General features: G+C 43.1%; 1 protein-coding gene across 2 annotated transcripts in view; it reads left to right on the top strand.

Moving 5' to 3' along the window:
• DCTD (dCMP deaminase) overlaps positions 1-24,115 on the top strand; it is a 41,637-nt gene that overhangs the window by 4,756 nt on the left and 12,766 nt on the right. The window lies entirely within an intron of this gene.

Below are 24,115 nucleotides of genomic sequence, written 5' to 3'. Positions count from 1 at the left end.
TAGACTGTGGCTCTGTGACTTGGAAGCAGAGCTAGCTAACCAAGTCATGACTGGGGCTTTGCTCTGATGAGAAGCAGGTTTCATTCAACTACTCTGTGTAATATAAATATATATATTTACATATATACATACATACACATAGATGGCTAGCCTCAGTTCTGGGAAGCAGGAAAATGACCATGACCTGTACCTGGGGAGAGAGACGAACAGATAAGAGTTCCAACATGGGTTGTGGTCACACCACCAGCCTAAAAAATGTGGATGCAGAATGCTTTGGCCTAGATATCTTTTTTCTCTTTCTCTTTTCCTCTGTCTGTCTTTGTGCAGAGAGAAAGTGAAGGAGACTATAGCACCAAAGTTTCCTTTAATACAGTGGGGGCCAGACTTGAACCTGAGTCTTGCACTTGGCAGAACACACTATCCAAGTGAGCTATTCTGCCAGCCCTTTGAGTTTCACCTTTATGTGACCCTGGGGAATGAACCCAGAACCTCATACATGTACAATATTACTGCTGAGTGGCCCTTTCCCCATCCAATTTCTTTTTCATTATTTTAGAGAAAGAAGAGTGATCCCACCACACTACCCATGGAGCTCTCCCTGAGCTGACCATTGTGCTCCCATGAGGTGCTAGGGCTTGACCCCAAGACCCCTCAGTTGGGAAGCCACATCCTGCTAGATGAGCTGTCTCCCAAACCCTTGGGGTATTTACCTTTAAATCAAAGCAGAGTGCCTCTAGTTATTGGTTGCCTGAGCCCCATAGAGAATCACTTGAGGAATGTTTAGGAGGATGCCACATGCAGTGGCTTTCCTTGGAGTTTTATTCCCTGGAAAAGATACAACTGACTGTGAAAGAGGCAAGTTGGACTACAGGTGCTGGCTGCTGATTTTGGAGTACAGTGCCAGGGAATAATCTCAGAGTCTCAAAGATGCCTGATATCCTGGAGCGACACTCTTTTTATTTCCTTCAGAGAGGAAGAGAGAGGAGACACCACTGCACTGCTTCATCATTTGTGCAACTCTTCCAGTGCTGCCTGTATTGTTCCCATGTGATTGACCCAGGGCCTTAAGAATAGCATAATGTCCCTTGGGTCCATGCTCCCAGAGGATTAAAGAATAGGAAAGCTATCAGGAGAGGGAATGGGATATGGAGTTCTGGTGGTAGGAATTGTGTGGCATTGTACCCCTCTTATCCTAGGGTCTTGTCAGTGTTTCCCTTTTATAAATAAAAACTTAAAAAAAGAAAAGAAAAAAAGAAAAGAATAGCAGAGTGTGTGTTATGTTCAGTGATGCCAATTATCCATCATGTTTGTGTATGAATTTATGTTTCAAAATTACCAAACCTAGACTGGGCTTTCTTAGGAAGTAAAGAGATCAAAGGTCCTTCTAGTGAGAAAGGTTTTTACCTTCAGGAAACCAGGTTCAAGGCTTGACATAACATAAGATTGTTTTTTCCTAGCTGCCTGTGTTTATAGCTTTTCCCCAGGTATTTCTCATGAAGAATTCCAAGTGTACATTTAATTTTTTTTTCTTTTAATGTTTCTGGACCTTAATCATGTTACATAAGCCCCATATGTTTTCCTGTGAAGCTGCTTCTGGGCATCCCCTCTTTTTTTTTGTAATAATAATAATAGCCTTCAGGTAGAAAAGGAATTGAGGACAAGGAGAGCTGCAAAGTACTCCAGGATTTCAGGGAATGCCAAATAGTTGATTAAGGGGATTTAATAGATTAGCAAATTTGGATGTAGCATCATTGCTAAAGGGGTAGAAGAAAAGCTGACTGAGGAGAATGTAAAACTGTCGGCTTCATAGCTGAGCAGAGGGCACAAAATGAAAACTGTTCTTATCACGGTCTTAACTCCCTAGCCTCCTACCCTGCTTTAACTGTTAAAATTTTATGTATTTATTTTTTAACATTTTCTTGATTTACCATTCAGTGAGAATTTTGGGAGTTGGTGGTAAAGAAAGAGAAAGGAAGAATGAAAGGAAAGAAAGGAGAAAGGTTGAGAGTACAGCTTCAAACCTCAGTGCTAATGTGTATACAGTTCCTCTCACCCACCACCCTGAAATTGACTCTGTAAACTTTTATTGATAAAGAAACAGATTATTCATTGCTTGTGAGCTATTGCAAAGGTGACTTTTTTTTTTTTTTTTGTCTCCTGGGTTATTGCCGGGGCTCGGTGCCTGCACCACGAATCCACTGCTCCTGGAGACCATTTTTTCCCTTTTGTTACCCTGGTTGTTTTATCATTGTTGTGGTTATTATTATCGCTGTCATTGATGTTGTTGTTGTTGGGTAAGATAGAGAGAAATGGAGAGAGGAGGGGAAGACAGAGAAGGGGAGAGAAAGACAGACACCTGCAGACCAACTTCAGCACCTTTGAACGGACTCTCCTGCAGGTGGGAAGCCAGGGGCTTGAACCAGGATCCCTCTGCTGGTCCCTGCGCTTTGCGCCACGTGCACTTAACCCACTGCGCTACCGCGCAACCCTCTACAAAGGTGATATTTCTTTTTTTTTTTTAATATTTTATTTATTTATTAATGAGAAAGATAGGAGGAGAGAAAGAACCAGACATCACTCTGGCACATGTGCTGCTGGGGATCGAACTCAAGACCTCCTGCTTGAGAGTCCAAAGCTTTTTTTTTTTTTTTTCCTCCCGGACCACAAAGGTGATATTTTATAGTGCCATTCAGCCTCTCCTGTGGAAATTGTTGAAGTGAAAAGGTGGATGTGTTTAAAAAATAAATAAAACTCTATAGAAATGCCCTGGTGAGCTCTGTGGTCTTGAAGATGGGGAAATATCAGACCTTGGTTTGGGCTGGAACTCCCAGATATGGGAATTCTAGGGAGGTGCCTGGCTGTTGCACTGACACTGGTGCCAAAAAATACTGTTTGTTTGTTTTTTTTAAATGAGAATATTCCTCAGCTTTGGCTAATGGTGGTGTAGGAGATTGACCCTGGGACCTTGGAGTCTCAGACACAAGAGTCTCTGCATAACCATTACGCTGTCCACTCCTGCCCAAGATACTGTCTCTTGGCTCAGCTTAGAGTGGACCTCACTGGGGGCCCTATCCGGGGGACTCCTGCCTTGTGAGCAGGATCTAAGAAGAGATTGGCATTAATTACAACTTGTAATACTTTGCAGTGTTCAAGAACCTCTCAAAGAGCTGGCTGATTTTTGTTTGTTTGGAGACAAGATACTGTCTTTTATTCCAGCTGACAAGAAAGGATCTTTTAGAGCTCTTTCAATAAGGATTTTTTAAAAAATCTGTTATTATTACTATTCTTTGAACTATTTATTTATGAGATCCAGGGAAGTGTGGGAACAGAAGAGAGAAAACCAAAGCATCACTCTGGCATGTATGATGGAGATTGAACTCAAAACCTCATGCTTGAGTGTCTTGCACCACCTCCCAGGTCACTGTTACCAATTTTTTTTTTTTTTTTATGATTCAAGTAATTTTATTTAGGGAAAATCAGTTTTAAGGATCTTTATTTAATTTAGATTTTTTTAAAAAAATATTTATAAAATGGAAATATTAACAAGACTATAGCATAAGAAGGGTACATATCAATTTTTTTAAAATATTTATTTTTCCCTTTTTGTTGCCTTTGTTTTCTGTTGTTATAGTTGTTATTGTTGTTGATGTTGTTGTTGTTAGATAGAACAGAGAGAAATGGAGAGAGGAGGGGAAGACAGAGAGGGGGAGAGAAAGACAGACACCTGCAGACCTGCTTCACTGCCTGTGAAGCGACTCCCCTGCAGGTGGGGAGCCGGGGGCTCGAACCGGGATCCTTATGCCGGTCCTTGTGCTTTGCGCCACCTGCGCTTAACCCGCTGCGCTACTCCCTACATATCAATTTTTAACCAGAGTTCTGCTCTGCTCTGACTTGTGATAATGCTAGGGATTAAACATGGGACCTCGGAGCCTCAGGCATGGCAATCTTTTACATAACCACTATGCTATCTCCCTGCCCCGGAAGGAATTTTTTTAAGCATCTCACTGATTGTTTCTGAATGAATAGTTGCTGAGTTTCTTGTTGTCTGTCTGCATTATTACTCTCCATATGATATCTCTTGAGTTTTCCAAGCTCTTTGCCCTTCCTTATCAATTATGCATTTTACATGTAGCTGTGTGAGAATGTAGACAATTTTCTTGCACTAGAGAAAGCTTGTAATTTGATGTATCGTAAAAGTTATAAGAGGTATTAAATGGTTTTTAAAAGGCGTTTAGCATTACTACCCTCATAATACATGTGAAGATGGGCTTTAAGTCTAAATAAGGTTGACTGGTCATAAACTGTACACTTAGTCTTCTTTGTCCGAGGGATTTGGGGGCACAGAGAAATAAATGTTTAGATAGTTTGGGCTCCAGTAGGAATGTTTAGTAATAAGTAATAAGTGACTGAGATGCAAGTTCTTCCCCCACCCCCCCCTTCTGCTTTAAGATTTAGAAAACAGATTTAAGAGGCCAGGTGGTGGCACACCTGGTTAAGTGCTCATATTACAGTGTGCAAAGACCTCGGTTCAAGTCCCTGTTCCCCACCTGCAGAGGAAGGCTTCACAAGTGGTGAAGTAGTGCTACAGCTGTCTCTGTCTCTTTTCCTCTCTATCTCTCCCCTCCTCTCAATTTCTCCCTGTCTCTGCCCAATACTAAACAAATATACATATTTAAAAAAAAAAAACAGATTTTGGGCTGGGGTAGATAGCATAATCGTTATGCAAAGAGACTCTCATGCCTGAGGCTCCGAAGTCCCAGGTTCAATCCCCCGCGCCTCCATAAGCCAGAGCGGGACAGTGCTCTGGTGTTTCTCTTTCTCTCTCAAAATTAAATAAATAAGATATTTAAAAAAAAAAAAACAGATTTTTAAAATGTGTGGCCATTTAAAATCGGGTAACTTTAGCCCTTTCTTCACTCACATTAATGGTGACCGAGTTTCTATATCCAAAAAGGCACAGCACATATAAATTCCTGTTAAAGCAGCTCTATCGATCATCTAGAATTTGTGATGAATATTTACTCTAGTATTTTGCAGTATAGGAGCCTTGCTCATGCTCAGTTCCATCATTTGTACCCTGACTTCCCTGAACAATAGTTTCTATTGCAGATAGAGAGAGGGAGAGAGAGGAATCACAACACTGCTCCACCCTCTGTGAAGCTTCCCTAAGCATGGTATGTGGTATTCCCGAGTGGCGCCAGGGTTTAAACCCAGGTCCTCACACATCTAATGGATGAGCTATCTCTTGGTCCCTAATTCAGTTTTAGATCAGTGGTTGCTGATTCTTTTTTGGGGGTGGCAGAGGCGGGGAGAACACTGGCCCTCAAAATCTTTTGGTCTTGCCTGGCCAAAGCGACTGTTGGTGGGACTAGAAATTCAATAAATGAAGATTTTTCATAGCAGCATTAAGTGCTAATTAAAAAACAAATTATTAACAAGGGCAAAAAAAGGGAATAAATACTTTAAAATTATATAAAAAGATTTAAAAATTATTATCTTATTTATTATTAAATTATTATCTTATTTATTATTGAAATTATTATCTTATTTAACCCAGCCATGAGTCCTGGGTCGTCTGTTACCCACCCGTGAAGCCAGCCCGTCGAACAATTTACTGGATAGAGATAGCCAAAATTGAAAGAGGAGGAGGAACTAGAGAAGAGGAAAGACAGAGGGACACCTGCAGCCCTACTTCACCACTCGCAAAGCTTTCTCCCTGCAAGTGGGAACCAGGGGCCTGAACCAGGATCCTTGTGCATTATAACGTGTGCTTAGCCAGGTGGGCCACCACCTGGCTCCACTAACTTTTAAAGCGTTAATGTTGTAATAGCTCTCAAATGATGTTAAAAATATTCAAGTTGCCTCTGGTAGAAAAAAGATTCATAACCCCTACTTTAGGGGATCCTCTTTTAATTGCCCCCCCCTACCCCCAGACAGAGGAAGAGAGAGAGAGAGAGAGAGAGAGAAAAGACACTACAGTATCAAAGCTTCTCTCAGTGGCTTGGGGGCCAGGCTCAAGCCTGGGGTTGTACCCATGATAAATCAAACACACTATCCAAGTTAGTTATCTTTCCAACTGAAGAGTTTTATTTTTTAAAGAAAATTTTATTAACTAGTCTTTGGTTTACAATACAATGGAATCTGAGGGGCTATAGCTCAGCACCTGTCTGTGTTTCAGAGTCACTGTACTCAAACCATAAAAAGTTCTAGGGTTGCCGGCGTAAGGATCCCAGTTTGAGCCTCTCCAGCTCCCCACCTGCAAGGGGGGGGGGGGTCGCTTCACAGGTGGTGAAGCAGGTCTGCAGGCGTCTGTCTTTCTTTCCCCCTTGCTGTCTTCCCCTCCTTGCTTTATTTCTCTCTGTCCTGTCTAACAATGGCGACATCAATAACAATAGTAATAACTACAACAATTAAAAAAACAACTACAAGGGCAACAAAAGGGAAAATAAATATAAATTAAAAAAAAAAAAGTTCTAGGCTCTTCTCACTATTAAAAGACCCCATTATCTCTTTTTCCATCCCTCTTCTCACAGCTCTCATAGAGTTTAATATGATGAGTTTAATGTTTAATATTGAATTTGTGTATTTTTTTTTTTCCAATTTGGTTAATTTAGTTATTTCCCACTTTTGAGTGAAACCATTTCCATATATCATCTAACATCACCACCTCAAATGATATTCATTTTATCTCCAAAAGGACTTTTTTTTCTTTGTTTCTTCTTCTTTTTTTAATTTATCTTTATTCAAAGGGGTGGTTTCTTCCTTTTAGCAGCAGTTGTATTTAGAAGCCTACAGCTTCTTTATCCAGCATCTGTCAATAGACATTTCACTAGATTCTGTGTTTGGGTTATTGTGAATAATAGATGTATCTTTTGAGGAAGAAAGTCCATGGTGTTAAAAAAAAAAAAAAAAGCTACTTCATTAATACTCCTTTGCATTAATCTGAATTTTACCAAGCAGTGTTTAGAAGCAGGTTATATATGTGTCCAGCCTGGGGGTCTATCCAGTGTGAGACCTTGTTTGGACTCCTTTTGGTAATCTCAAGACACCTCAGGATTCTGGGCCTTCAGAGTCTGTGCCAATCCACTCCCTTCACAGTGTGAGGGGAAATGAAAGCCCTCAAATGCAAAGTGACCTCTGTAATGCCACACATACAGCGTGTTATCTCCTAACTCCTAAATTAGTGCTTGGGCTTGAGAGATAGCGTCGTAATTATGCAAAAAACTCATCTCCAGGGTTCCCAGGTCCTAGCTTCATTTCTTGATGCCACCATAAGTCAGAACTGAGTGATGCTGGTTGAAATAAAAAAAATGCAAGCTAGTGCTCTTTGGTGTCCTTCACTGTCTCATGGACAGAGAAATCCAGCTTTTCTAAAGTATTGATTAGATTCTAGGGTGTTGACTTGCCTCCTCTCTTCTATTTTAGTCTATCTTATTTTAATGAGGGACACATAGAGAAATAGCTACATATGGAGAGAGGCCAAAGCACTTTTCAGCTCTGGCTTATGGTGGTGCTGAGCATTGAACCTGGGACCTTCAAGCCTTAGGCATGAGAGTCTGTTGAGTAAACCTATAAACTGCTGCGCTATCTCTCCAACTCTTGCCACCTCCATAACAAACTGAGGCTTAGAGGAAAGAACTCCCCACGGGTCAAGATGCCCTCTGGGAAGTGACAACCATTTCTATAATATTTGCATTATCTCTGCCAAGGAGAACATTGAGATCAGTTAGTTTGAATTGACCTGGAACATGCATGACTTGATTATGTGAATTCCGATTATGTGAATTCCGTGAGTCTTGGAAGTCATTAGTCTTGATTGACACTTTGTGGAAAGGAACGAGACACAGACTACTTGGTAACATAATAGGAAGATGGAGCTTCTTCCGGGCTGTGTCTCTGGAGAGGTCTTCATAAAGGGTGTTTTTGTTCTTCCCACCTTCGATTCACAACTTTGAGGAACTATTTGATTATGATGTGTTAATATGGAAAATGAAAAATTCCCCCTGCCAAAGACACCGCTTTCTGTCTCTCCCCTTCTCCTGAAAAATCCGAAAGATAGTATGATGACAGTAACACTAAGTGGCAGGAAGAAGTCATCGTTATTTTAGTGACACCTTTTCACATGAGTGACAATTAAAAACCAGCAAGCAGCAGATTTAGCTGATTTACCATATAAAAGATACTTGGAAAGATTTTTTTTTTCCCCCTTAATGCAAGATGGCAGTTGCTAAAAGAGGATGAAGTGTGCTGTAACATGGAGGCAAAGCCTCTTGGTGATTTAGATATTTCTCTTTCCTTGGGATTTGGTAACCAATTTCGATGACATAGTTTATAGACCAGAATTGGAATAAAATCAACTTCTTTTTGTTGTCACCAGGGCTTTAGATCTCTGGGCTGACTTTTCAGATAGAAAGGGTGAAGGAGGGAAGGGCCACAGCACTGAAGCTTTTCCCCCAGCGCTATAGGGAGGAAGAAAGAGCTCCAATTTACATGGCCCATAGGGCAGAACAGTTGCCTTTGCAAATATGCTACCTGGCCCTACCCCTCTTTTTCTTTCCCCTCTCCCTCTAATAGACCCTTAAACCTTCACTTCTTTCATTCTTGGGAACATTTTGTTTTTTGAATTTAAAGAGTGTGTGTGTGTGTATACAATAAGCTATAACTTAGAAGAACATCACTGCTAGAATATTTAGCTTTTTGTAAGATCTATAAGCTGTACACACACACACACACACACACACACACACATTTTAACTACATCTGTTTTCCTCTTTACTTCATGAGATTGAGATAGAAAGTGTGGAGAGAGGTCAGTGCAGCATTCTGGCACACCCGGTGCTAGGGATTAAGTTCAGGAGCTCATGTGTGCAAGCTCAAAGCTCTACCAGTGTACCAACTCCCAGGGTGCAATAATGTAGTTTTTTCATCTTAACAGCTTCTTCTTTCCCTCTTGCAGTACTTTGTCAACCTCTGTGCTAAGAGAATTGCCAGTTGGGACTGGCAAGTGGCTCACTTGGTAGAACCATTTCCAGGCATGAAGGCTTGCGATGCATGAAGCCCTAGGTTTGAGGCCTATCACCCCATGGGAGTACCATGAATTGGGGGAAGCTCTATGGATGGTAGGGCTGTATGGTATCTCTTTGTCTATCTGTCTGCCTGCCTGCCTATCTATTGATCTATCTTCCCCCTCCCCCTGCTACGCACACTATACAAAGAGTGAAAAAAATTGGACCAGAGAAGCCATTCAGTGGTTTCATTCATCTTCAGGACTCAGAGTTCATTTGCTGGCAGTGCATTAAAAAAAAGTCAAAAGTAGAAGTTGTTTGGGTAATAGAGTGTGGGGGAGAAAGGGATAGGTGAAAACAACTGGAACTTCACTTTTTTTTCCTCTGAAGATTTGTATATTTAATGAGGGAGAGGGAGAATCAAAGCATCACGTGAGTGTATGCAATGCCAGCAATTGGTCCCGAAGTCCTTCCTCATGTTCCACTGAGTCACCTCTCTTGGCTGCCCAACTGCAAAGTGTATGTGTGTTGCTAAGGCTGCATACATGCCCAATCTCAGTGCTTCAGGCCACTCTTTTTTTTTTGGTATTTATTTATTCCCTTTTTGTTGCCTTTTTTTTTTTTAATTGTTGTAGTTATTGCTGCATAGGTCAGACAGAAATGGAGAGAGGAGGGGAAGACAGAGAGGGGGAGAGAAAGATAGATACCTGCAGACCTGCTTTACCACTTGTGAAGTGACTCCCTTGCAGGTGGGGAGCCGGGGGCTCGAACCGGGATCCTTAAGCCAGTCCTTAGGCTTTGTGCTACGTGTGCTTAACCCGCTGCGCTACCGCCCAACTCCCCTTTAGGCCACTCTTTATTTAACTTGTAGAGAAATATGCTTTTATTAATGTCAAGATAATAGTTTTCTAACTTATCAGCTTTCACAGGTAGTTTTTTTTTTCTTTTTCATTTTTTTCCCCTCATCTCTCTCTGGGTGCTGATAGAATTGGAGTTCAGAGCCCTCTGGGAATATGGAGTATGAACCAAAATTCTTTATGGGATGCAGAAGGTGGAAGGTCTGGCTTCTGTGATTACATCTCTATTGGACATGGGTGTTGGCAGGTTGATCCTTACCCCCCCCCCCCAGCCTGCTTATATCTTTCCCTAATGAATCAGGCCACTTCCCCCCCCCTTTTTTTCAGTTGTTTTTTTTTTTTTTTAACATTTTTATCTATTTGTTTATAAAATGGAAATATTTACAAGACCATAGGATAAGAAAGGTAGAGTTACACATAATTCCCACCACCAGAACTCCATATCCTATCCCCTTCCTTGAAAGCTTTCCTATTCTTTATCCCTCTGGGAGTATGGACCCAGGATCATTATGAAGTGCAGGTGGTGGAAGGTCTGGCTTCTGCAATTGCTTCCCCACTGAACATGGGCATTGGCAGGTCAATCCATACTCCCAGCCTGTCTCTCTCTTTCCCTAGTCGGGTAGGGCTCTGGGGAGGCAGTGTTCCAGGACACATTGATGGGGTTGTCTGCCCAGGGAAGTCAGACTGGTAGCATGGTAGCATCTGGAACCTGGTAGCTGAAAAAGAGTTAAAGTATAAAGCAGAACAAGTTTTTAAGTAATCATGAACCTAAAGGCAAGATGAATATTTGGGTGTCTCCATTTTGGAAAAATCGACTAGGTCTATTTTAGGTATATTCCAAGGGGCCTGTGGTTTTGCTAGTTTTTGCCTGAGTCTGACAGCTGACATGCAGGTGTACTCAAGGTATTGTCTGGGGAGATGGTGTCATAGTTGGAAAAAGGACTAGAGAGCTGGATCAGGGAAGAAAGTAGCTCCCGAATATGGGAAAAATATGAATATTGTTATCTGTAAACCCTATCAATTTTATCTGGGGCCCATATTCAGCACAGGAGCCTGTGTAACCTCTGCATTCCTGTAGATCTGATCTGGCATTCTGTGGTCATGACTAGAAACATTCCAATTTGCACTAGTTTCAGGACCTACCTTCCTTGGGTGGTAGATAGAGTATATTGTTGCCAACCCATCCTTCGGAGAAAGGAGCAGTCCCTACCATTGTTGATCCACATTGAAGGCAAGGTCCTATAAGGACCCACAAAGGGGTCCATTATGTTGTTCCTGATGGAGATGACCAGTGGCAGTGAAGAGGGATCTGTTAGAGGTCTAGGCCCATCATGTCTGTGTGGGAATCCCGAGACTCCCTGACGAGGTCCAGGCCACCTTTAATTTAGATGTAGAGATAGAAGAAACCACAACATGAAGACTTCCTCTGATGCAATAGCCTCTCCGACGTGATGCAGGGACCCAAATTTGGGTCGTGGATTAGGCAAGCATACACCTTACCTGGCATGCTATCTCTCTGACTCTAAATCTTCACATTTTAAATAGCTATCTCTACATACATCAAGTCAGCATTCATTTTCCTGCCAGGCTGGTCCTGTTGGTCAAATGGTGTGTGTGTGTGTGTGTGTGTGTGTGTGTGTGTGTGTGTGTGTGTGTGTGTGTGTGTAAGATCAGCTTGTGTGTGTGTGTGTGTAAGATCAGCTTCTCTCTCTTCTTGTTCTGCTCAATTCCAGACCATCAAGAAGCCAGGCTCTCTCATGCAAGGGACCATGATGTTGATATCCCTAAGTGAGTGGAAGCCAAGTCAAGTTTCCACTGGAATCCTCTAAAAAAAGGATGGCGTGTTGAGATGGGAAATGCTGGAATTAATTAAGATGAGAGTTCAGCTTTCAACAGTGAGACTAGTGTGTGGCAGTGCTTCTTTCAATTTCATATTTAAATGTACTCTTTATTTTTCATATTTAGCATATTGTTAAGCGTGCATAGATGTCATTTTCGTGATCACTTAGCCATTTACTTTACCCTCTCCAACACTGACATTTTCCTGACTGCCACGAATGTGATATATTTCTTTGGCATCTAAAAGGTTAGTCCTGAGAAACCAATTTATCAAGAAATGAGCTGATCCTTCTTCAGCTGTGACTTCTTTGTAACTTGGAAGAGCCCCCTCAGTAATTAAGATCAAATTTGTTCCTTCAGCCAGTTTAAATTGAATGCCGTCTGGTTTTGTTAGGCAGATTGGTAGATTTGATAACTTGCTTGCATACCTCTCTCTCTCTCCCTTTCTCTTTTCTGCAGAATTCTAATTTCATTTATTGAGTCTCACCCTCCATCTCTGCCTGACCAACTCATCATGGTGACCTGACAGTGGGTCTAATTAGGAGCCTTTATCTGAAGTAACTAATATCATCCATGGAGAATTGTTGAGCAAATTTACAGGGAAGAAATTATGTCAATAATTTTTGTAAATTAAGAGGCAAACGAGTCATGTTGTGTGGTGTTTTAGATCAACAGGGAAACACAACAATTTATTTTCATGGCTCCCCTCATCATCCCTGGAAAGTAACCAGTTTGATAGAAGTATATTTCACTTTCATATAGAACCATTTATAGACAATCTTCAGAAAAGAGCAAACAGCATTTTTCTCTTAATGCATGTCATTTTTAAATCTGTGTTATAATTCATAGATTGGGCTTAACTACTTTTGAAGGGTTACAGATGAACTGATTTACTAGGAGCTATCTACAAAGGAAATATAGCAGCAATTTTTTCCCTGTTTGGAAAAACAAATGTAGGAAAAGCAAAAATATTGTGGGGCCCAATCTTACTAGGAAAACACATGTCTTTATATTACCTTACAAAATAGGCTGGTTGAAAAATTAATAACCTTCACAAAATTTCAGGGGCACTTTCAACCTAATGTAGGTTGTATTAAATCAGTGACGATGGTAGTTACTCTGACTACTAATGAATATCCCCTGTAATTAACATAACTTCCTCAATTCTTTTAATTTCCTAGTAAGTTTTTGCTTAGAAATTTTGGGTAACATGCAGTTTAGTGAAAGTGATGGACCTCCTAGTCTTTATTCTCTGTCACTTAAGCTGATTTTGACTAGTCTTCTCTGAAATTGATCCGAATTACTATGGTTCTATTTTGAATTTTTTTCATTCACAGTCTCCTTTTCATAAGCTTTGGTAATAGTCTTAAAATAGGACATACTACATTTTATCTGGTCCTGGAAATATGCAACAAGACTTGCTTTCTGGAGCTTTTTGCCAAGATTTATATTGGTTTTTATTTTTATTTCTTGGGACTTTTGTTTCATAGTTGGATGGTAATACATGTTGCTTTCATATGCATGCCTGCTAAGATAATGCCTCAGTGCTTAAAAGAATGACTAGATTTGGGAGTTGGGCGGTAGCACAGTGGGTTAAGTGCACATAGCGCAAGGACTGGCATAAAGATCCCAGTTTAAGCCTCTGACTCCACCTGTGGGGGGAATCACTTCACAAGTGGTGAAGCAGGTCTGCAGGTGTCTATCTTTCTCTCCCCTTTTCTGTCTTCCTTTCCTCTCTCAATTTCTGTCCTACCCAGGAACAACAATGGGAAAAGGATGGCCACCAGGAGCAGTGGATTCATAGTGCAGGCACCTAGTCCCCGTGATAACCCTGGAGGGAAAAAAAAAGTCACTAGATTCAAGTCTGAACTCATTGTGACTAGGCGTTGTTAGGTACTGTTGTTAAAATTCGGTGGCTCCAGCTGGCTGGGCTAGCTTCACGGGCGGGTAACAGAGACGACCAGAGACGTACGGCTAGGCAGGGAAGCTGTATTTCTTTATTCAGGAACAACGATTCATAAACTAAACCAAACTAATCACCAAACAGAACTCTGCTGCCTCTTTCCCCGCGGCGGCACCAAGAACTCTCGAACTCTGCAACTCTGGAACTCTCTCGGGGTTCCTTTGGGGCGGGGCCAAGCGGGCCTGTTGTAGAGCCAGATGTTATAGTGCACGGGCCTCAGAGAAGAGAGAGAGAGGGTCCGGAGCGAAGAGGAAACACAAATCTTTATTCGCGCTGGCACCTCAGAGTTGGGTGTTAGAGAAGCAGGTTGGGCCACGTGGAGGTAGAGAAAATGGCCGCCTCACGCAGTAACCTTTCCTGCGTCTGAACACCAGAGTGGAGCGCCGGCAAGAGAGCGAGGTGCGGAAAACGAAGGGTTTTTATAGGAGTAGCTTTCGCGAGAATGGGAAGGGGGAGGAGTAACCAGAGCACTCCAGATATCGAGGGGATATAGACAATGTCCTGAGGGCACAACATGGCTGAACAGGCACTCCGAGAATGTCCCAACTCTCCAGGGAACTAGCAGTAGCCTGAGGGGACAACATGGCAGATGTGACTGCATTGGCACAATTTCCCAGCAAGGTACATTATATTATTTGTCATTTGATAATACCTCTATGCAATAAATTACTGTTTATGCCCTTTTCACTTCTGGAATTCTAAGGAAAGACTAATATAGCTCTGATTATATTCACTTAGGGCACTTTTGCTTTTTGTTTTTGTTTTTGATTGCCTCCAGGGTTATTGCCAGGGCTTGGTGTCTACACCGTGAATCCACTGCTCCTGGAGGCTATTTTTATCCTTTTGTTGCACTTTTTTTTTTTTTTAATCTTTGATGTGGTTATTATTCTTGTTGTTGTTGATGTTGTTGTTGGACAAAGAGAAATGGAGAGAGGTGGGATAGACAGAGAGGGTGAGAGAAAGATAGACACCTGCAGACCTGCTTCATTGAATGTTACTTATTTTTAATTTTTTTGGTATTATCTTTATTTACTGGATAGAGATAGCCAGAAATTGAGAAGGAAGGGGGTGATAGGGAGACAGAGATACCTGCAGCCCTGCTTCACCACTTGGCAAAGGTGGGAACTGGGGTCTCAAGCCTGGGTCCTTGTGCATTGTAACGTGTTCGTTCAACCAGGTGCACCACCACCCAGCCCCTGCTTGGGGGGTTTTAAGGGAATTCTAGCAGCATCCTAAATCCTAGTTTCAGATCTGCAGAAGCCTTTTGGTGGCGATGACACAAGAGACTATACACCTGTGCTTGTGACTAATCTAATAAAAACAAGCCTCCTGTCCTCCCTCCTTTCTAGTGATTCAAACAGACTCCAGTATAAATGAATATAAGTGGCATAGAGATTGCAAGCAGGAGGGACTGGTTAAAGGGTGCAGATTCCCTCACAAAGAGGAAGGGGAGAAGAGGGGAGCCTTCAGGTGACTAATCAGGTAAAGTACATGTCTGACCATTCTTGAGGCCCTGGGTTTTTGATTCCTGGCACTACAAGGGGGCTACTGTGACCTGTGCCAAGAGAACTCTATGGATGGTGGAATGGTGCTTTGGTGTCTCTTCATCTAAAAATAATGGAATAAACTTTGGGCTGGGGAAGCAGCTCAGGGTATTGTATATGCCCTAGGCATTGAGTTTGAGCCTTGACAGTGTCTTAAAGAAAGAAAAGGATAGGGAGTCAGGTGGTAGCTCAGCGAGTTAAGCACACGTGGTGCAAAGTGCAAGGACCGGCGTAAGAATCCTGGTTCGAGCCCCCAGCTCCCCACCTGCAGGGGAGTCCCTTCACAAGTGGTGAAGCAGGTCTGCAGATGTCTATCTTTCTCTTCTCTCTGGCTTCCCCTCCTCTCTCCATTTCTCTCTGTCCTATACTATAACAATGACATCAATAACAGCAATAATAACTACACCAATAAAACAAGGCAACAAAAGGGATTAAGTAAATAAATATTTTTTAAAAAGAAAGAAAAAGATAGAAGGGCAGCAGTGAAGCATAAGAAAATCAATGAACAGAGGGGGCCCACTTTATAACTTTGGAAGCAAGAGGTTGTTCTAAGACCCAATGAGAAGGAAGAACTTTAGGAACCCATTTACACATTAATGATTGTGGTGAAATCTATTGACATGTAGGTCCTTGCCTGGCATTGGGAAATCCATGATAAATAGTGGCTTTTGGTGAAAGCAAGGAATTCAACAGTGAGGTTGTGATGGCTCTTTGCCTCTCTGAAGGGTTGGGACCAGCCAATTAGTGGAGGTGTAAATTTTCCCTCTGCTTCTTCCAAATGATAGATGCCATAGTAAATCTAAAATATTGAATATGATAACTCAGCATGAATTTTTAAATTCTGCAATTAAAAGACTTTGCTCAAGATATCGTTAATTTTGAGTTTAGGTGGAACCAGGAGACAGAATTCCTCATCATTTTTTCCTTCTGCAAGTGAATTATAACTGGGGAGAAGCTGGAGTAAATGCCAGTGAGTGAATCATCCACCCTGTGATCTGGTTGAGTTGGTCGTTGGTCAAGTGGGAGTTCTCCAGTCATCTTGCTTTTCTTTCATAAAAAAAAGTATAACCTGTCACCTTTTCCGGTGTACATTCACGTAGTTCCTCCACTCATTCATTCACTCATTCAGCACACAGCCCCAGGGCATCTCATACGTGTATTACATGCCATGTACTCTGCAACAGTAAACAAAACCTACCTGGTCTCTGTTTTCAAGAAGTTTGCAGATGAATAGTGGAGGAAGAACTAAGCGGGTATTGTAGAATATTCTTTTCTGAGTTTTACTTGGAGAACTCAGGAGCTACATGGATGGAGTCCCCTCAGATCCTCAGAGAGGTTTGTGAGTGAAAACATTCCAGTAGGAAGGTACTTGGAACTTTGTGGCAAAGAGGAAAAATTGGACTCAGTCTTATTGAGTAAGTTTGAATGAGAAGGGAATATTGAGAGCCAGTCGATTAAGGAATTTGGGATTAAAAGACTATTGGTTTTCTGTGGCAAGCAAATTGTTCATGTGTGCTTCTGGGTAATTACAGCAGATTTGGAGTGAGGGCTAGAGATGGAGAGGACCAGATGAGCATACTTTGGAAGAAGGCTGGGCAGTCTCTGTGTGGGGGACATGTGTCTGTCCCAAGTAGTTTCAGTCGAAACATGTTAAGTTTGGGGGAATGCCGGGATAGCCTGAGGGTACTTCTTCCCAAGCCGGTGCTCTCTGGGTTGGAGAGAACTCAACTGGAGCTGATCTAGGCTGCTGTGTGGGAGAGGGATCAGGAACGCATGCTGCACCAACTTCCGCAGGAGATACACTCTGGAACTCTCGGAGCCGGAAAGCAATTTCCAAGTGTCTTTAATCAGAAGAGCAGCTGTTTTTATACTCTCCAAGTAGGGTGGAAACAGGATGTGATATAGAGAGGGTGGAGAGAAAAGTGACTGGTGAAAATCAGAGTGTGACAAGGAGGGGGCGGAACAGGCGAGAATCCTATAACTGAACCACCAATGCCCTGGAGTGCTTTATGTAAAAGTGATTTATGTAAATAGACCAAACCTTTGGATCAGTAAATCCCTATATAGGCATATGGATAAGAAGAAGCCAGGGGGAGATGGCAACTACCCAACAGGGGAAGATAAGAATTTGGGTTCCAGAAGTCTGAGATATCTGCAGGAACGCCCAGACAAAGTATGAGGATGTCCAATTGGTCCATGAGTCAGGAGACAAATCTAGGTTGGAACTGACAACAATTGGTAGGGACCCTTTAAAAGCTGTTCATGTGGAGCTGCCGTTGGTTCACCTGGTAGAGTGCACACATAAGCATGTGTGATGACCCAGGTTCAAGCCCTTAGTTTCTGCCTACAGGGAGGAAGCTTTATGAGCAGTGCTATGAGTCTTTCCTTTCTTCTCTCTTCTCCTCTACTTCTCCCCCTCACCCCCCATCTCTGTTCTTGTCAGGAAAAAAAGAAAGAAGAAAGGGGGTAAAATGGCTGCTAGGAACAGAGGAGTTTTTGTGCTGGCACTGAGCCCCAGTAATAACCCTGGTAGCAAAAGTAAAAAAAAAAAAAAAAAGTCAGAAGAAACTGTTAATACAGGAGACACTTTGAAGCTTCACAGTGTATGTTCTCATCACCAAACTGCCAAACAGCAGCCAGCTTTCCTTTTCTTGTTTTATCTCATTGTGTTTTAGGCCTAGGATGTGTATTTCACATGAGCAGGGAGTTGGTGTGGCTTCCCCCCATTGATGAAATGCTGCATTTCCCCAGCCTCCTCCTTCTGACCTGATTGTGTGCCCTGAGCACATAGGGGAGCAGTGTAATTAGAGTTCTGGGGGCTTTATTATCAATAATGGAAACACACAGTCAGAAACCTCTTTTGCCCTGAGCACTACCATTGGGGCTAAGTGGTTCCCCAGGGTGCCTGGGCTGCTGCCAGCTGGCTTAGCAAGAGGCAGCAAAGAGGGGCCAGGACTGGGGACCCTCAGAATATGGGAAGGACAAGGGGTGTCTGTTCTCTTGGGCAGGGCCAACTGAGCTACCCGGGCTTCCTGATCTCAGATGGGCAACCCCAGAAGGGGAGAGGAGAGGTCAGGATGAAGTTGAACAAGGACCTGCTGCCCAGTGCCACAGAAAGTCAAATTGTCACACTAGCTTTTGCCAAAAAAAAAAAAAGTGAGGGAAAACCGTTCACTGCTATTTAAACTGCTATTGGAGGCCAGAGTATATTACTTCAATCAGTTTCTCCAAGGTAGGTCAGGTGTTATGTGTGTTTCTTTCTTGGAGGTGGGGGTGGAGGAAGGCTGGAAAGCCAGGAACTGATTTGGAAGACAGGAAGATAGGAGTCTGACAACTTCAAATCTTAGTTTCCTGGACCTCGCCTCCTTAAACTTCCTCCTGGAGCAAAGTCTATCATAAGTTTTAACTATTCTTCATCATTTTAAGTGGGCAAGGTTACAGCCCCAGCAGGTGGTCTAGTGGTTAAAGCCATGGGCTCTTAAGCATGAGGTCCCAAGTTCTACCCCTGCAGCACATGTGCCAGAACGATGCTTTGGCGCGCGCGCGTGCGTGCGTGCGTGCGTGCGTGCGTGCGTGCGTGCGTGCGTGTGTGTGTAGGAGGACAAGGACAGCAGGAAGGGAGTGGAGATGGAGGATGCGAGTCCCGGAAACCTTCCTATTGTTTTCAGGTTCAGTTTAGCATAGTAACTGTTCCCTTTGTGAAAATTCCTGTAAGCTGAGCACTCAGAGTTATCATTAATCTCAGGTCACTCCTTCACCTCAGGGCCAAACCAGACAGACCTGTCCTTTTGGAGCCTGCCTCACCAACATTTATCAGGTCCATCTCCTATAAATTTCCACTTCCTGACAGGGCACAGGTGTTAGTCTTTGTCCAGTGGGTACTTGTGTCTCCATTTCCTAGACTCCCCACGTTGCAGAGGGCTGTGGAGTCACGTGTGGAAGTGACCAAGGAGACATGGTAGTGAGGAACAGCAGAGACACAGGGCCATGGATGACACCAAAAATTGGGTGCATTTGCTAAACCCAAAGACCATGATCACTCCCAGAGTGAAGACAGAGGCTTATGCTGCAGGGAGTGGGGCTGGTCCATTGGTGGAGGGGTGTTTCGCCCCAGACTGGAAGGTGGGCTGTGTTTCAGCAGAGCAGCTCGAATCCTTCTTCCCAGATCTGTCGAGAACGGTTTTCTGCTGTCATTTTCTTCTAGCAGAGACCTTGAAACTAAAAATGGATCTGCTTTCCAGTGCCACAGAAAGCCAGACACTGACACACCAGCTTTTGCTTGAAGGAAAAAGGCTCCAGATGTGCAGTGAAGGCAAGAACAGATGTTCAGATGAGCTTCTCTGCCTCCGGGAACATTTGTATAGGAATGGGGGTGGCCGGTGGGGCTGGAAACCCTGGGGGTAAGTTCAGGCCAAGTAGAATGGGGACCTGAGGCATCACATCTTCCAGCCTCCTGGACTAGGGCTTTTTGGATCAGGGATCATAATGGACTTACTTGAATTTCTTCATAAGACATGTTTTGTTATAGGTCTCTGCTTTTCACACTATTCTAGAGGTACTTCTTCTTCTAGCGTTTGCCCTTCTTCCGTAGCCAGTCAACAGCGTCAGGTTGAAAGGTGTCAGGAGCTGCTTGTTGCTGGCTTTGAAAGTGACTGGGATCCATGTGGATTCAGTCGGCTAGGAAGGATCGTCAGTTTCCCCAATGAATGGGTACTCACGGGATGCACCACGGGAAGGTCGATCCAATGCATCCCCTAGAGGTACTTATTTCTAGGGTCAGCAAAATAGCTTATTTGGATAGTGTGCTTTTTTGAGAGTTGTACAACCCAGGTTTGAGCCTGGTCTCCACCTTATTGTAACTTTTTAAAATTTTATTTATTTATTTATTTATTATTGAATAGAGACAGCCAGAAATCTAGAGGGAAGGGGGTGATAAGAGAGGGAGAGACACAGACACCTGCTACCCTGCTTCACCACTTAAAAAGCATTCCCCCCTACAGTTGGGAACCAAGGGCTCGAGCCTGGGTCCTTGCACATTTTAACATGTGCACTCAGCCAGGTGGGCCCTTGTATTGGAGGGAGTTTCATTGCTGTGGTTTCCCTTTCACTCTCTTTACCTCTCTGTTACATGGACCAAAATAAAAAATAAAATTCTCATTGTTGCCGTTTCGTTTTCTAAATTCAGTGTTAGCATACTAACTATTCTTGCATGTCCCTGAAAGTTATGATCTTTTGTTTATCTCAGTCATTTCACTTCAGATCCTCTCTTCCCTTTTCCTGTCACTTTGTGGCCAGGTAGGACAGACCCCAAATCTTTCCTAAGTGAGTCAGTTTCCCTCTGATTACCACTATTAATTAATTAACTAGTCAATTAATTTTTTAAATATCATGTGGGGCCAGGCAGTGGCACACGTAGGTGGGTAAGTGCTCACATTACAATGTACAAGAACCCAGGTTCGAGCCCCTAGTCCCCACCTGTAGGGGGCAAGCCTCACGAGCAGTGAAGCAGGACTGCAGGTGTCTCTCTCTATCTCCCCTTCCTCTCTCAATTTCTCTCTGTCTCTATCCAATAATAACTAAAATAAAGTTATTAAAATATTATATTTTTTGCCACCAGGTTATCCTTGGGGTTCAGTGCCTACACAATGAGTCCACTGCTCCAGGTGGTCTTTTTTTTTTTTTTTTGTCCTTTTATTTGATAGTACAGAGAGAAATTGAGAGGGGAGTGAGAAAGAGAGCAGCACTGCTTCACCACTCATAGAGCTTTCCCTCCACTCCCCCGCCTACCTCCCCCTCCCTGGTGCAGGTGTGGAGACCCAAGGCTTGAACCCAGGTCCTAGAGCATGCTATCTGCTCAACCAGGTGTACCACTGCCTGGCCCCCATTATCACTTTTTATTTGCATATGCATACAAATGCTGAAATAAACAACTTCTCTTTCCCTTGGGATTGTGCCAGTCTCAAGGCCAGAAGGGGGTGGGATTTTATCTGCTGAATACAAAGGCTATCTAAATGTTGGGGCTTGGGATGGAGGAGTGAGACCGGGGTCAAGTGTGTCTAATTCTAAGCATGGCCAGGTGAGGCAAAAATGTTGTCACCTGTCATCTCTACACAGGAAAACCCTGTTCCTATTACTTCAAGGTGAGGACAAGGGTAGGGAGTAGGGTTTAAGACTATTGTGCCAAAGTAAAGAGGGTTGGGGGATTGTTCAGGTCCTGGAACATGGCAGAAGACCTAGTGGGGGTTATTATTATGTGGAAAACTGGGAAATGTTATGCATGTACAAACTATTTTATTTTACTGTCAACCATTAATCCTCCAATAAAGAGATAACAAAAAAAAGAGACTATTTTCTTAGAATATAAGCTCAATTTTGCTTATAGGTGACAACCTCTAATTGAATGTTTGTTTTTTTTCCTAGTTTACCATGTGTTTCCCTACCATTTTCCTCACTATAACCCTGTGAGGAGTGTGTGTGGGGAGGGGGGTGTTGTATGCTTTACATTGGGTTGTTCTAGATCTCCCCCGCCAAGAGAATTGGATCAGTCCAGTTAGTTTCGCGGGCCCGCTTGGCCCCGCCCCAAGGAACCCGGAGAGAGGCCAGAGTTCGAGGGTTCCTGAGTTCGAGAGTAAGAGAGAGTGCTTGTGCCGCCGCAAAGAGACAGCAGAGTTCTGTTTGGTGATTAGTTTGTCTTAGTTTATGAATCGTTGTTCCTGAATAAAGAAATACGGCTTCCCTGCCCAGCTGTATGTCTCTGGTCGCCTCTGTTACCCGCCCGTGAAGCTAGCCCGGCCAGCTGGAGCCTCCGAATTTTAACAACAGGGGGTTTTGCATCATTATGTCCGTAGCTGAGCGGATCGAGGCCATTAACCTTTGTGTGGGCAACTCCCAGGATTTAGACCCCTTCTATCTTCATCCTCAAAAGCCATTTGACATCCAAGTACATTTTTCTGCAGAAACAACAGTGTCTGCTGGTCCAGGCATCCATCTACCTATGGATAATGTGTTTAACCCCCTGGCTTCCTATGTTTTCACTCTCAATTCCACCTCTTCTGTACTTTCTTTTCTGTGATGCCGACAGTCTTTGCCAAGCCTTCGATGGTCTCTGGGCCTGGGCTTCTCCTGCCTGGCAGGATCTGAGCTCACAGGAACACGACCCTCCTGCTTTGATGATGTCCTGACATCTACTTACCACTTTACCCTCATTTCTTTTTTGGCTGCAACTTAGAACAAAGGGATTTTTCTTTGGCATGGAATAGGAGTGGAGGTGGACAGAACTGTATCTGGGATACAGTTGTAAGTCTGATGTAGTAAGCTTCAGAGAGTTCTAAGAATTGTTATAAGAGGGTTGAACTCAGGCTTGTGTGCCCAACCTGTAGTTGCAGTCAAACATAGTGCCCTGATGCTTGGAGAGAGACAGAGTTGATTTTGAATCAGCCAAAATAAAAACAGGACAGCAATTTCTCTTCCCTTTTGGGAGTACAAAGGAAAATGTGTTTTATAGGGTCAGAAAAATGAAGAGGAGGAGCTTCAGGGAAGAAGAAAGAGGAATCTATACTGTCTTTTACCAGCTTTCTTATTTATTCATTCATTTTAACATGCTTAGCAAGGCACAAACTCTGTGGTGTGAGCTGCCTTCTAGCTGGCTGATCAGATTTTTTTTCTTTCTTTCTTTTTCTTTTTCTTTTCTTTTTTTTTTGTCACCAGAGTTATCACTGAGGCACTCTGTGCCTTCATGACTCCACACTCCTGACAGCTTTTTTTTTTCCAGGTAAAGAGTGAGAGACACAAGGGAGGGGGGAGACACTATGGCACCTCTCTACCACTTGTGAAGTTTCCCTCCTGTAGGTGCTCCCATGTGTTGGCACGGGACTCAAATAATAACACATGCTGTCTATCAGGTCAGCCACATCCCAGCCCCTAATCAGATTTCTTGATGTCATGTACAGCTGGGACTGGGCTGTAAGGAGTTAGTGTGTTAACTAATAATAACCTAATGACTCTTGCTACATCTGGCTGTGAAGCAACGGGGATTAAAAGTGTAGAGACAGGGGAAGTTGTTAGGGAGAAACAGCAGAAAAGTGAGAGGTCGTGGCTGAGAGGCACTGAAGGTGGTTGACTGACCTGCTTGATTTGGTTTTAAGGCTAATATGCAGGTGGAGAACCTTTGCCAGTTGTCAGGACTCTGAGAATCCATGCATCTCAGGGCTGAGAGACATTCACTTCAGTCTTATGCCCATCATCTGAAGAAATCTGGAAGGGCACACACAAGGCACCTGAGCTGGGACAGTGCCAAGTGTGAGCCACTGTCCCAACCTCCCAGAGTATTTACTGATAAACTTATGCATTATATCACAAAGGAATGAGGGAGAGTAAATATATATATAAAAGTAAAACATCAGAAGTGTCAAGACACAAATTATAGGTGGTTGAACACTAGTAACAAAAAGTCAGGACATACTTTTCATGGAGGTGGAAAACATCAGAAATATAGGTAGGGGTGTTTAAAGCTTCCATTATCCAAATGTCAGTATGTCAGGTACATTTTTTTTTTTTTTGAATCCATAAGATACTGAGTTTATTCCAGTTATCCTATGCACAATCTTCAGACCCTTAGGGCAGAAGCCAGATTATCAGAGTTATGGGTAATTCACATGTGGCAATATACCCTTCTCTTTTCTTTTTTTTTTTTTATTGCCACCAGGGTTATTGCTGGGGTTTGGTGCCAGTGCTATGAATCCACTATTCCTGGCAGCCACCCCCCACTTTTTTTTTCTGTCTTTCTAATTTTCATTAGATAGGACAGAGAGAAATTAAGAGGATGGAGAGCTAGAGAAAGACACCTGCAGGCCTGTTTCACCACTGGTGAAGCAGACCCCCCAAGGAGGTGAGGAGCAGGGGCTTGAA

Source organism: Erinaceus europaeus, chromosome 2, assembly GCF_950295315.1.
Source record: "Erinaceus europaeus chromosome 2, mEriEur2.1, whole genome shotgun sequence".
Taxonomy (NCBI): domain Eukaryota; kingdom Metazoa; phylum Chordata; class Mammalia; order Eulipotyphla; family Erinaceidae; genus Erinaceus; species Erinaceus europaeus.
The sequence above is the reverse complement of the archived record's forward strand: the minus strand, read 5'-3'. Positions and strand labels throughout refer to the sequence as shown.